We start from the raw sequence: 15,000 nt of genomic DNA, 5'->3' as shown, positions 1-15,000 counted from the left end.
CACGGTTCTCTATGCGGTTAGCGGTGTTCCCGAGATTCATGTCCGATAATGATGCACCCTACTACGGACCTTTTCAATGGGGGCCGGTCCGAATTATTTATGGAAGGTATGATTTTTTTTTTCTCTCTCCGTGCAACTGGTGATTGAAAACGTGCATCTGGTAACCCAAAACACGGTTCTCTATGCGGTTAGCGGTGTTCCCGAGATTCATGTCCGATAATGATGCACCCTACTACGGACCTTTTCAATGGGGGCCGGTCCGAATTATTTATGGAAGGTATGATTTTTTTTTTTTTCAACACTTTTCCCCTCTTTTTCTCTCTCTGCCGGGGCCGGCCCTGGGTGCTTTATGGACGGTTTAAAACATGACTATGGATGCAAATGCTCATTTTCCTCCGTGCACCTGGTGATTGAAAACGTGCATCTGGTAACCCAAAAATTATAAAAGGGTTTTAAATACTTTTACCCGTCATTCTATTGATATAGCCCGCTAGGGGAGTGCCCCACTACGGCCCTCTCTCTGTCAGGGCCGTCCTTGGGTGCTTTTTACACACTTTAAGAAATCACGATGGATGCAGATTGCTATTAATCCTCCGTGCAACTGGTGATTGAAAACGTGCATCTGGTAACCCAAAATTTCAAATATGGTTCAAAATGAATTTAAAGGCACCCCTCTCATTGTTGCCCGCTATGGGAGCACCCCACTAAGGCCCTGTCTCGGTCGGGCCCGTCCTGAGTGCTTTATAGACACTTTAAGAAATCGCGATGGATGCAGATTGCTATTAATCCTCCGTGCAACTGGTGATTGAAAATGTGCAACTGGTGATTGAAAACGTGCACCTGGTCACCCAAAACACGGTTCTCTATGCGGTTAGCGGTGTTCCATCTATTCATGTCCGCTTATGGCGCACCCTACTACGGACCTTTAGCAATGGGGGCCGGCCCGAATTATTTATGGAAGGTCTGATGATGATTTTTTTTTTTTTTCACCATCTCTTTCTCTCTCTGCCGGGGCCGGCCAAGAGTGCTTTATGGACGGTTTAAAACATGACTATGGATGCAAATGCTCATTTTCCTCCGTGCACCTGGTGATTGAAAACGTGCATCTGGTAACCCAAAAATTATAAAAGGGTTTTAAATACTTTTACCCGTCATTCTATTGATATAGCCCGCTAGGGGAGTGCCCCACTACGGCCCTCTCTCTGTCAGGGCCGTCCTTGGGTGCTTTTTACACACTTTAAGAAATCACGATGGATGCAGATTGCTATTAATCCTCCGTGCAACTGGTGATTGAAAACGTGCATCTGGTAACCCAAAATTTCAAATATGGTTCAAAATGAATTTAAAGGCACCCCTCTCATTGTTGCCCGCTATGGGAGCACCCCACTAAGGCCCTGTCTCGGTCGGGCCCGTCCTGAGTGCTTTATAGACACTTTAAGAAATCGCGATGGATGCAGATTGCTATTAATCCTCCGTGCAACTGGTGATTGAAAATGTGCAACTGGTGATTGAAAACGTGCACCTGGTCACCCAAAACACGGTTCTCTATGCGGTTAGCGGTGTTCCATCTATTCATGTCCGCTTATGGCGCACCCTACTACGGACCTTTAGCAATGGGGGCCGGCCCGAATTATTTATGGAAGGTCTGATGATGATTTTTTTTTTTTTTCACCATCTCTTTCTCTCTCTGCCGGGGCCGGCCAAGAGTGCTTTATGGACGGTTTAAAACATGACTATGGATGCAAATGCTCATTTTCCTCCGTGCACCTGGTGATTGAAAACGTGCATCTGGTAACCCAAAAATTATAAAAGGGTTTTAAATACTTTTACCCGTCATTCTATTGATATAGCCCGCTAGGGGAGTGCCCCACTACGGCCCTCTCTCTGTCAGGGCCGTCCTTGGGTGCTTTTTACACACTTTAAGAAATCACGATGGATGCAGATTGCTATTAATCCTCCGTGCAACTGGTGATTGAAAACGTGCATCTGGTAACCCAAAATTTCAAATATGGTTCAAAATGAATTTAAAGGCACCCCTCTCATTGTTGCCCGCTATGGGAGCACCCCACTAAGGCCCTGTCTCGGTCGGGCCCGTCCTGAGTGCTTTATAGACACTTTAAGAAATCGCGATGGATGCAGATTGCTATTAATCCTCCGTGCAACTGGTGATTGAAAATGTGCAACTGGTGATTGAAAACGTGCACCTGGTCACCCAAAACACGGTTCTCTATGCGGTTAGCGGTGTTCCATCTATTCATGTCCGCTTATGGCGCACCCTACTACGGACCTTTAGCAATGGGGGCCGGCCCGAATTATTTATGGAAGGTCTGATGATGATTTTTTTTTTTTTTCACCATCTCTTTCTCTCTCTGCCGGGGCCGGCCAAGAGTGCTTTATGGACGGTTTAAAACATGACTATGGATGCAAATGCTCATTTTCCTCCGTGCACCTGGTGATTGAAAACGTGCATCTGGTAACCCAAAAATTATAAAAGGGTTTTAAATACTTTTACCCGTCATTCTATTGATATAGCCCGCTAGGGGAGTGCCCCACTACGGCCCTCTCTCTGTCAGGGCCGTCCTTGGGTGCTTTTTACACACTTTAAGAAATCACGATGGATGCAGATTGCTATTAATCCTCCGTGCAACTGGTGATTGAAAACGTGCATCTGGTAACCCAAAATTTCAAATATGGTTCAAAATGAATTTAAAGGCACCCCTCTCATTGTTGCCCGCTATGGGAGCACCCCACTAAGGCCCTGTCTCGGTCGGGCCCGTCCTGAGTGCTTTATAGACACTTTAAGAAATCGCGATGGATGCAGATTGCTATTAATCCTCCGTGCAACTGGTGATTGAAAATGTGCAACTGGTGATTGAAAACGTGCACCTGGTCACCCAAAACACGGTTCTCTATGCGGTTAGCGGTGTTCCATCTATTCATGTCCGCTTATGGCGCACCCTACTACGGACCTTTAGCAATGGGGGCCGGCCCGAATTATTTATGGAAGGTCTGATGATGATTTTTTTTTTTTTTCACCATCTCTTTCTCTCTCTGCCGGGGCCGGCCAAGAGTGCTTTATGGACGGTTTAAAACATGACTATGGATGCAAATGCTCATTTTCCTCCGTGCACCTGGTGATTGAAAACGTGCATCTGGTAACCCAAAAATTATAAAAGGGTTTTAAATACTTTTACCCGTCATTCTATTGATATAGCCCGCTAGGGGAGTGCCCCACTACGGCCCTCTCTCTGTCAGGGCCGTCCTTGGGTGCTTTTTACACACTTTAAGAAATCACGATGGATGCAGATTGCTATTAATCCTCCGTGCAACTGGTGATTGAAAACGTGCATCTGGTAACCCAAAATTTCAAATATGGTTCAAAATGAATTTAAAGGCACCCCTCTCATTGTTGCCCGCTATGGGAGCACCCCACTAAGGCCCTGTCTCGGTCGGGCCCGTCCTGAGTGCTTTATAGACACTTTAAGAAATCGCGATGGATGCAGATTGCTATTAATCCTCCGTGCAACTGGTGATTGAAAATGTGCAACTGGTGATTGAAAACGTGCACCTGGTCACCCAAAACACGGTTCTCTATGCGGTTAGCGGTGTTCCATCTATTCATGTCCGCTTATGGCGCACCCTACTACGGACCTTTAGCAATGGGGGCCGGCCCGAATTATTTATGGAAGGTCTGATGATGATTTTTTTTTTTTTTCACCATCTCTTTCTCTCTCTGCCGGGGCCGGCCAAGAGTGCTTTATGGACGGTTTAAAACATGACTATGGATGCAAATGCTCATTTTCCTCCGTGCACCTGGTGATTGAAAACGTGCATCTGGTAACCCAAAAATTATAAAAGGGTTTTAAATACTTTTACCCGTCATTCTATTGATATAGCCCGCTAGGGGAGTGCCCCACTACGGCCCTCTCTCTGTCAGGGCCGTCCTTGGGTGCTTTTTACACACTTTAAGAAATCACGATGGATGCAGATTGCTATTAATCCTCCGTGCAACTGGTGATTGAAAACGTGCATCTGGTAACCCAAAATTTCAAATATGGTTCAAAATGAATTTAAAGGCACCCCTCTCATTGTTGCCCGCTATGGGAGCACCCCACTAAGGCCCTGTCTCGGTCGGGCCCGTCCTGAGTGCTTTATAGACACTTTAAGAAATCGCGATGGATGCAGATTGCTATTAATCCTCCGTGCAACTGGTGATTGAAAATGTGCAACTGGTGATTGAAAACGTGCACCTGGTCACCCAAAACACGGTTCTCTATGCGGTTAGCGGTGTTCCATCTATTCATGTCCGCTTATGGCGCACCCTACTACGGACCTTTAGCAATGGGGGCCGGCCCGAATTATTTATGGAAGGTCTGATGATGATTTTTTTTTTTTTTCACCATCTCTTTCTCTCTCTGCCGGGGCCGGCCAAGAGTGCTTTATGGACGGTTTAAAACATGACTATGGATGCAAATGCTCATTTTCCTCCGTGCACCTGGTGATTGAAAACGTGCATCTGGTAACCCAAAAATTATAAAAGGGTTTTAAATACTTTTACCCGTCATTCTATTGATATAGCCCGCTAGGGGAGTGCCCCACTACGGCCCTCTCTCTGTCAGGGCCGTCCTTGGGTGCTTTTTACACACTTTAAGAAATCACGATGGATGCAGATTGCTATTAATCCTCCGTGCAACTGGTGATTGAAAACGTGCATCTGGTAACCCAAAATTTCAAATATGGTTCAAAATGAATTTAAAGGCACCCCTCTCATTGTTGCCCGCTATGGGAGCACCCCACTAAGGCCCTGTCTCGGTCGGGCCCGTCCTGAGTGCTTTATAGACACTTTAAGAAATCGCGATGGATGCAGATTGCTATTAATCCTCCGTGCAACTGGTGATTGAAAATGTGCAACTGGTGATTGAAAACGTGCACCTGGTCACCCAAAACACGGTTCTCTATGCGGTTAGCGGTGTTCCATCTATTCATGTCCGCTTATGGCGCACCCTACTACGGACCTTTAGCAATGGGGGCCGGCCCGAATTATTTATGGAAGGTCTGATGATGATTTTTTTTTTTTTTCACCATCTCTTTCTCTCTCTGCCGGGGCCGGCCAAGAGTGCTTTATGGACGGTTTAAAACATGACTATGGATGCAAATGCTCATTTTCCTCCGTGCACCTGGTGATTGAAAACGTGCATCTGGTAACCCAAAAATTATAAAAGGGTTTTAAATACTTTTACCCGTCATTCTATTGATATAGCCCGCTAGGGGAGTGCCCCACTACGGCCCTCTCTCTGTCAGGGCCGTCCTTGGGTGCTTTTTACACACTTTAAGAAATCACGATGGATGCAGATTGCTATTAATCCTCCGTGCAACTGGTGATTGAAAACGTGCATCTGGTAACCCAAAATTTCAAATATGGTTCAAAATGAATTTAAAGGCACCCCTCTCATTGTTGCCCGCTATGGGAGCACCCCACTAAGGCCCTGTCTCGGTCGGGCCCGTCCTGAGTGCTTTATAGACACTTTAAGAAATCGCGATGGATGCAGATTGCTATTAATCCTCCGTGCAACTGGTGATTGAAAATGTGCAACTGGTGATTGAAAACGTGCACCTGGTCACCCAAAACACGGTTCTCTATGCGGTTAGCGGTGTTCCATCTATTCATGTCCGCTTATGGCGCACCCTACTACGGACCTTTAGCAATGGGGGCCGGCCCGAATTATTTATGGAAGGTCTGATGATGATTTTTTTTTTTTTTCACCATCTCTTTCTCTCTCTGCCGGGGCCGGCCAAGAGTGCTTTATGGACGGTTTAAAACATGACTATGGATGCAAATGCTCATTTTCCTCCGTGCACCTGGTGATTGAAAACGTGCATCTGGTAACCCAAAAATTATAAAAGGGTTTTAAATACTTTTACCCGTCATTCTATTGATATAGCCCGCTAGGGGAGTGCCCCACTACGGCCCTCTCTCTGTCAGGGCCGTCCTTGGGTGCTTTTTACACACTTTAAGAAATCACGATGGATGCAGATTGCTATTAATCCTCCGTGCAACTGGTGATTGAAAACGTGCATCTGGTAACCCAAAATTTCAAATATGGTTCAAAATGAATTTAAAGGCACCCCTCTCATTGTTGCCCGCTATGGGAGCACCCCACTAAGGCCCTGTCTCGGTCGGGCCCGTCCTGAGTGCTTTATAGACACTTTAAGAAATCGCGATGGATGCAGATTGCTATTAATCCTCCGTGCAACTGGTGATTGAAAATGTGCAACTGGTGATTGAAAACGTGCACCTGGTCACCCAAAACACGGTTCTCTATGCGGTTAGCGGTGTTCCATCTATTCATGTCCGCTTATGGCGCACCCTACTACGGACCTTTAGCAATGGGGGCCGGCCCGAATTATTTATGGAAGGTCTGATGATGATTTTTTTTTTTTTTCACCATCTCTTTCTCTCTCTGCCGGGGCCGGCCAAGAGTGCTTTATGGACGGTTTAAAACATGACTATGGATGCAAATGCTCATTTTCCTCCGTGCACCTGGTGATTGAAAACGTGCATCTGGTAACCCAAAAATTATAAAAGGGTTTTAAATACTTTTACCCGTCATTCTATTGATATAGCCCGCTAGGGGAGTGCCCCACTACGGCCCTCTCTCTGTCAGGGCCGTCCTTGGGTGCTTTTTACACACTTTAAGAAATCACGATGGATGCAGATTGCTATTAATCCTCCGTGCAACTGGTGATTGAAAACGTGCATCTGGTAACCCAAAATTTCAAATATGGTTCAAAATGAATTTAAAGGCACCCCTCTCATTGTTGCCCGCTATGGGAGCACCCCACTAAGGCCCTGTCTCGGTCGGGCCCGTCCTGAGTGCTTTATAGACACTTTAAGAAATCGCGATGGATGCAGATTGCTATTAATCCTCCGTGCAACTGGTGATTGAAAATGTGCAACTGGTGATTGAAAACGTGCACCTGGTCACCCAAAACACGGTTCTCTATGCGGTTAGCGGTGTTCCATCTATTCATGTCCGCTTATGGCGCACCCTACTACGGACCTTTAGCAATGGGGGCCGGCCCGAATTATTTATGGAAGGTCTGATGATGATTTTTTTTTTTTTTCACCATCTCTTTCTCTCTCTGCCGGGGCCGGCCAAGAGTGCTTTATGGACGGTTTAAAACATGACTATGGATGCAAATGCTCATTTTCCTCCGTGCACCTGGTGATTGAAAACGTGCATCTGGTAACCCAAAAATTATAAAAGGGTTTTAAATACTTTTACCCGTCATTCTATTGATATAGCCCGCTAGGGGAGTGCCCCACTACGGCCCTCTCTCTGTCAGGGCCGTCCTTGGGTGCTTTTTACACACTTTAAGAAATCACGATGGATGCAGATTGCTATTAATCCTCCGTGCAACTGGTGATTGAAAACGTGCATCTGGTAACCCAAAATTTCAAATATGGTTCAAAATGAATTTAAAGGCACCCCTCTCATTGTTGCCCGCTATGGGAGCACCCCACTAAGGCCCTGTCTCGGTCGGGCCCGTCCTGAGTGCTTTATAGACACTTTAAGAAATCGCGATGGATGCAGATTGCTATTAATCCTCCGTGCAACTGGTGATTGAAAATGTGCAACTGGTGATTGAAAACGTGCACCTGGTCACCCAAAACACGGTTCTCTATGCGGTTAGCGGTGTTCCATCTATTCATGTCCGCTTATGGCGCACCCTACTACGGACCTTTAGCAATGGGGGCCGGCCCGAATTATTTATGGAAGGTCTGATGATGATTTTTTTTTTTTTTCACCATCTCTTTCTCTCTCTGCCGGGGCCGGCCAAGAGTGCTTTATGGACGGTTTAAAACATGACTATGGATGCAAATGCTCATTTTCCTCCGTGCACCTGGTGATTGAAAACGTGCATCTGGTAACCCAAAAATTATAAAAGGGTTTTAAATACTTTTACCCGTCATTCTATTGATATAGCCCGCTAGGGGAGTGCCCCACTACGGCCCTCTCTCTGTCAGGGCCGTCCTTGGGTGCTTTTTACACACTTTAAGAAATCACGATGGATGCAGATTGCTATAATCCTCCGTGCAACTGGTGATTGAAAACGTGCATCTGGTAACCCAAAATTTCAAATATGGTTCAAAATGAATTTAAAGGCACCCCTCTCATTGTTGCCCGCTATGGGAGCACCCCACTAAGGCCCTGTCTCGGTCGGGCCCGTCCTGAGTGCTTTATAGACACTTTAAGAAATCGCGATGGATGCAGATTGCTATTAATCCTCCGTGCAACTGGTGATTGAAAATGTGCAACTGGTGATTGAAAACGTGCACCTGGTCACCCAAAACACGGTTCTCTATGCGGTTAGCGGTGTTCCATCTATTCATGTCCGCTTATGGCGCACCCTACTACGGACCTTTAGCAATGGGGGCCGGCCCGAATTATTTATGGAAGGTCTGATGATGATTTTTTTTTTTTTTCACCATCTCTTTCTCTCTCTGCCGGGGCCGGCCAAGAGTGCTTTATGGACGGTTTAAAACATGACTATGGATGCAAATGCTCATTTTCCTCCGTGCACCTGGTGATTGAAAACGTGCATCTGGTAACCCAAAAATTATAAAAGGGTTTTAAATACTTTTACCCGTCATTCTATTGATATAGCCCGCTAGGGGAGTGCCCCACTACGGCCCTCTCTCTGTCAGGGCCGTCCTTGGGTGCTTTTTACACACTTTAAGAAATCACGATGGATGCAGATTGCTATTAATCCTCCGTGCAACTGGTGATTGAAAACGTGCATCTGGTAACCCAAAATTTCAAATATGGTTCAAAATGAATTTAAAGGCACCCCTCTCATTGTTGCCCGCTATGGGAGCACCCCACTAAGGCCCTGTCTCGGTCGGGCCCGTCCTGAGTGCTTTATAGACACTTTAAGAAATCGCGATGGATGCAGATTGCTATTAATCCTCCGTGCAACTGGTGATTGAAAATGTGCAACTGGTGATTGAAAACGTGCACCTGGTCACCCAAAACACGGTTCTCTATGCGGTTAGCGGTGTTCCATCTATTCATGTCCGCTTATGGCGCACCCTACTACGGACCTTTAGCAATGGGGGCCGGCCCGAATTATTTATGGAAGGTCTGATGATGATTTTTTTTTTTTTTCACCATCTCTTTCTCTCTCTGCCGGGGCCGGCCAAGAGTGCTTTATGGACGGTTTAAAACATGACTATGGATGCAAATGCTCATTTCCTCCGTGCACCTGGTGATTGAAAACGTGCATCTGGTAACCCAAAAATTATAAAAGGGTTTTAAATACTTTTACCCGTCATTCTATTGATATAGCCCGCTAGGGGAGTGCCCCACTACGGCCCTCTCTCTGTCAGGGCCGTCCTTGGGTGCTTTTTACACACTTTAAGAAATCACGATGGATGCAGATTGCTATTAATCCTCCGTGCAACTGGTGATTGAAAACGTGCATCTGGTAACCCAAAATTTCAAATATGGTTCAAAATGAATTTAAAGGCACCCCTCTCATTGTTGCCCGCTATGGGAGCACCCCACTAAGGCCCTGTCTCGGTCGGGGCCCGTCCTGAGTGCTTTATAGACACTTTAAGAAATCGCGATGGATGCAGATTGCTATTAATCCTCCGTGCAACTGGTGATTGAAAATGTGCAACTGGTGATTGAAAACGTGCACCTGGTCACCCAAAACACGGTTCTCTATGCGGTTAGCGGTGTTCCATCTATTCATGTCCGCTTATGGCGCACCCTACTACGGACCTTTAGCAATGGGGGCCGGCCCGAATTATTTATGGAAGGTCTGATGATGATTTTTTTTTTTTTTCACCATCTCTTTCTCTCTCTGCCGGGGCCGGCCAAGAGTGCTTTATGGACGGTTTAAAACATGACTATGGATGCAAATGCTCATTTTCCTCCGTGCACCTGGTGATTGAAAACGTGCATCTGGTAACCCAAAAATTATAAAAGGGTTTTAAATACTTTTACCCGTCATTCTATTGATATAGCCCGCTAGGGGAGTGCCCCACTACGGCCCTCTCTCTGTCAGGGCCGTCCTTGGGTGCTTTTTACACACTTTAAGAAATCACGATGGATGCAGATTGCTATTAATCCTCCGTGCAACTGGTGATTGAAAACGTGCATCTGGTAACCCAAAATTTCAAATATGGTTCAAAATGAATTTAAAGGCACCCCTCTCATTGTTGCCCGCTATGGGAGCACCCCACTAAGGCCCTGTCTCGGTCGGGCCCGTCCTGAGTGCTTTATAGACACTTTAAGAAATCGCGATGGATGCAGATTGCTATTAATCCTCCGTGCAACTGGTGATTGAAAATGTGCAACTGGTGATTGAAAACGTGCACCTGGTCACCCAAAACACGGTTCTCTATGCGGTTAGCGGTGTTCCATCTATTCATGTCCGCTTATGGCGCACCCTACTACGGACCTTTAGCAATGGGGGCCGGCCCGAATTATTTATGGAAGGTCTGATGATGATTTTTTTTTTTTTTCACCATCTCTTTCTCTCTCTGCCGGGGCCGGCCAAGAGTGCTTTATGGACGGTTTAAAACATGACTATGGATGCAAATGCTCATTTTCCTCCGTGCACCTGGTGATTGAAAACGTGCATCTGGTAACCCAAAAATTATAAAAGGGTTTTAAATACTTTTACCCGTCATTCTATTGATATAGCCCGCTAGGGGAGTGCCCCACTACGGCCCTCTCTCTGTCAGGGCCGTCCTTGGGTGCTTTTTACACACTTTAAGAAATCACGATGGATGCAGATTGCTATTAATCCTCCGTGCAACTGGTGATTGAAAACGTGCATCTGGTAACCCAAAATTTCAAATATGGTTCAAAATGAATTTAAAGGCACCCCTCTCATTGTTGCCCGCTATGGGAGCACCCCACTAAGGCCCTGTCTCGGTCGGGCCCGTCCTGAGTGCTTTATAGACACTTTAAGAAATCGCGATGGATGCAGATTGCTATTAATCCTCCGTGCAACTGGTGATTGAAAATGTGCAACTGGTGATTGAAAACGTGCACCTGGTCACCCAAAACACGGTTCTCTATGCGGTTAGCGGTGTTCCATCTATTCATGTCCGCTTATGGCGCACCCTACTACGGACCTTTAGCAATGGGGGCCGGCCCGAATTATTTATGGAAGGTCTGATGATGATTTTTTTTTTTTTTCACCATCTCTTTCTCTCTCTGCCGGGGCCGGCCAAGAGTGCTTTATGGACGGTTTAAAACATGACTATGGATGCAAATGCTCATTTTCCTCCGTGCACCTGGTGATTGAAAACGTGCATCTGGTAACCCAAAAATTATAAAAGGGTTTTAAATACTTTTACCCGTCATTCTATTGATATAGCCCGCTAGGGGAGTGCCCCACTACGGCCCTCTCTCTGTCAGGGCCGTCCTTGGGTGCTTTTTACACACTTTAAGAAATCACGATGGATGCAGATTGCTATTAATCCTCCGTGCAACTGGTGATTGAAAACGTGCATCTGGTAACCCAAAATTTCAAATATGGTTCAAAATGAATTTAAAGGCACCCCTCTCATTGTTGCCCGCTATGGGAGCACCCCACTAAGGCCCTGTCTCGGTCGGGCCCGTCCTGAGTGCTTTATAGACACTTTAAGAAATCGCGATGGATGCAGATTGCTATTAATCCTCCGTGCAACTGGTGATTGAAAATGTGCAACTGGTGATTGAAAACGTGCACCTGGTCACCCAAAACACGGTTCTCTATGCGGTTAGCGGTGTTCCATCTATTCATGTCCGCTTATGGCGCACCCTACTACGGACCTTTAGCAATGGGGGCCGGCCCGAATTATTTATGGAAGGTCTGATGATGATTTTTTTTTTTTTTTCACCATCTCTTTCTCTCTCTGCCGGGGCCGGCCAAGAGTGCTTTATGGACGGTTTAAAACATGACTATGGATGCAAATGCTCATTTTCCTCCGTGCACCTGGTGATTGAAAACGTGCATCTGGTAACCCAAAAATTATAAAAGGGTTTTAAATACTTTTACCCGTCATTCTATTGATATAGCCCGCTAGGGGAGTGCCCCACTACGGCCCTCTCTCTGTCAGGGCCGTCCTTGGGTGCTTTTTACACACTTTAAGAAATCACGATGGATGCAGATTGCTATTAATCCTCCGTGCAACTGGTGATTGAAAACGTGCATCTGGTAACCCAAAATTTCAAATATGGTTCAAAATGAATTTAAAGGCACCCCTCTCATTGTTGCCCGCTATGGGAGCACCCCACTAAGGCCCTGTCTCGGTCGGGCCCGTCCTGAGTGCTTTATAGACACTTTAAGAAATCGCGATGGATGCAGATTGCTATTAATCCTCCGTGCAACTGGTGATTGAAAATGTGCAACTGGTGATTGAAAACGTGCACCTGGTCACCCAAAACACGGTTCTCTATGCGGTTAGCGGTGTTCCATCTATTCATGTCCGCTTATGGCGCACCCTACTACGGACCTTTAGCAATGGGGGCCGGCCCGAATTATTTATGGAAGGTCTGATGATGATTTTTTTTTTTTTCACCATCTCTTTCTCTCTCTGCCGGGGCCGGCCAAGAGTGCTTTATGGACGGTTTAAAACATGACTATGGATGCAAATGCTCATTTTCCTCCGTGCACCTGGTGATTGAAAACGTGCATCTGGTAACCCAAAAATTATAAAAGGGTTTTAAATACTTTTACCCGTCATTCTATTGATATAGCCCGCTAGGGGAGTGCCCCACTACGGCCCTCTCTCTGTCAGGGCCGTCCTTGGGTGCTTTTTACACACTTTAAGAAATCACGATGGATGCAGATTGCTATTAATCCTCCGTGCAACTGGTGATTGAAAACGTGCATCTGGTAACCCAAAAATTATAAAACGGTTTTAAATACTTTTACCGGTCATTCTATTGATATAGCCCGCTATGGGAGCACCCCACTAAGGCCCTGTCTCGGTCGGGGCCGTCCTTCAGTGCTTTATATACAGTTTCATATATTACGATGGATGCAGATTGTGATTGTTTTCCAAAAGACCCGTGTGCATCTGGTAACCCAAAAATTATAAAACTGTTTTAAATCATTTTACCGGTCATTCTATTGATATAGCCCGCTAGGGGAGTACCCTACTACGGCCCTCTCTCGGTCAGGCCCGTCCTTAGGTGCTTTATATACAGTTTAAGATATTACGATGGATGCAGATTGTGATTGTTTTCCAAAAGACCCGTGTGCATCTGGTAACCCAAAAATTAAAATATGGTTCAAAACCCGGGTAACACCACTCTATTTACGGACATGACAGTAGAGCTTACCCCCTGGAGCTATTGACCTCCAGGCTTGTAGGCCCTTACTCACCACCCGGGTATCACCCCTCTATTTCGGGGATGATACCAGCAGGGGACCCCCCCCACCTCCACAACCTCGCATACCAGGTGAACCAGGGCACCCACACTTAAGCACCCCTCCTCGGACATTAAAGCAGATAACCGCGCTGTTATGAACCGCGTGCACCTGGTCACCCAAATGGAACTTGTGCACCTGGTCACCCAAAAGGACCGGCGTGCACCTGGTCACCCAAAGGCCGGCGTGCACCTGGTCACCCAAAAGGACCATGTGCACCTGGTCACCCAAAGGCCGGCGTGCACCTGGTCACCCAAAAGGACCGTGTGCACCTGGTCACCCAAAGGCCGGCGTGCACCTGGTCACCCAAAGGACCATGTGCACCTGGTCACCCAAAAGGACCATGTGCACCTGGTCACCCAAAGGCCGGCGTGCACCTGGTCACCCAAAAGGACCATGTGCACCTGGTCACCCAAAGGCCGGCGTGCACCTGGTCACCCAAAGGACCATGTGCACCTGGTCACCCAAAAGGACCATGTGCACCTGGTCACCCAAAGGCCGGCGTGCACCTGGTCACCCAAAGGACCATGTGCACCTGGTCACCCAAAGGCCGGCGTGCACCTGGTCACCCAAAGGACCATGTGCACCTGGTCACCCAAAGGCCGGCGTGCACCTGGTCACCCAAAGGACCATGTGCACCTGGTCACCCAAAAGGACCATGTGCACCTGGTCACCCAAAGGCCGGCGTGCACCTGGTCACCCAAAGGACCATGTGCACCTGGTCACCCAAAGGCCGGCGTGCACCTGGTCACCCAAAGGACCATGTGCACCTGGTCACCCAAAGGCCGGCGTGCACCTGGTCACCCAAAGGACCATGTGCACCTGGTCACCCAAAAGGACCATGTGCACCTGGTCACCCAAAGGCCGGCGTGCACCTGGTCACCCAAAGGACCATGTGCACCTGGTCACCCAAAAGAACCGTGTGCACCTGGTCACCCAAAGGCCGGCGTGCACCTGGTCACCCAAAGGACCATGTGCACCTGGTCACCCAAAAGGACCATGTGCACCTGGTCACCCAAAGGCCGGCGTGCACCTGGTCACCCAAAGGACCATGTGCACCTGGTCACCCAAAAGAACCGTGTGCACCTGGTCACCCAAAGGCCGGCGTGCACCTGGTCACCCAAAGGACCATGTGCACCTGGTCACCCAAAAGGACCATGTGCACCTGGTCACCCAAAGGCCGGCGTGCACCTGGTCACCCAAAGGACCATGTGCACCTGGTCACCCAAAAGAACCGTGTGCACCTGGTCACCCAAAGGCCGGCGTGCACCTGGTCACCCAAAGGACCATGTGCACCTGGTCACCCAAAAGAACCGTGTGCACCTGGTCACCCAAAGGCCGGCGTGCACCTGGTCACCCAAAGGACCATGTGCACCTGGTCACCCAAAAGCCGGCGTGCACCTGGTCACCCAAATGGAACTTGTGCACCTGGTCACCCAAAAGCCGGCGTGCACCTGGTCACCCAAATGGAACTTGTGCACCTGGTCACCCAAAAGCCGGCGTGCACCTGGTCACCCAAATGGAACTTGTGCACCTGGTCACCCAAAAGACCGGCGTGCACCT

This window comes from Oncorhynchus mykiss, unplaced genomic scaffold (genome assembly GCF_013265735.2).
Source record: "Oncorhynchus mykiss isolate Arlee unplaced genomic scaffold, USDA_OmykA_1.1 un_scaffold_539, whole genome shotgun sequence".
NCBI classification, from domain to species: Eukaryota; Metazoa; Chordata; class Actinopteri; order Salmoniformes; family Salmonidae; genus Oncorhynchus; species Oncorhynchus mykiss.
The sequence above is the reverse complement of the archived record's forward strand: the minus strand, read 5'-3'. Positions refer to the sequence as shown.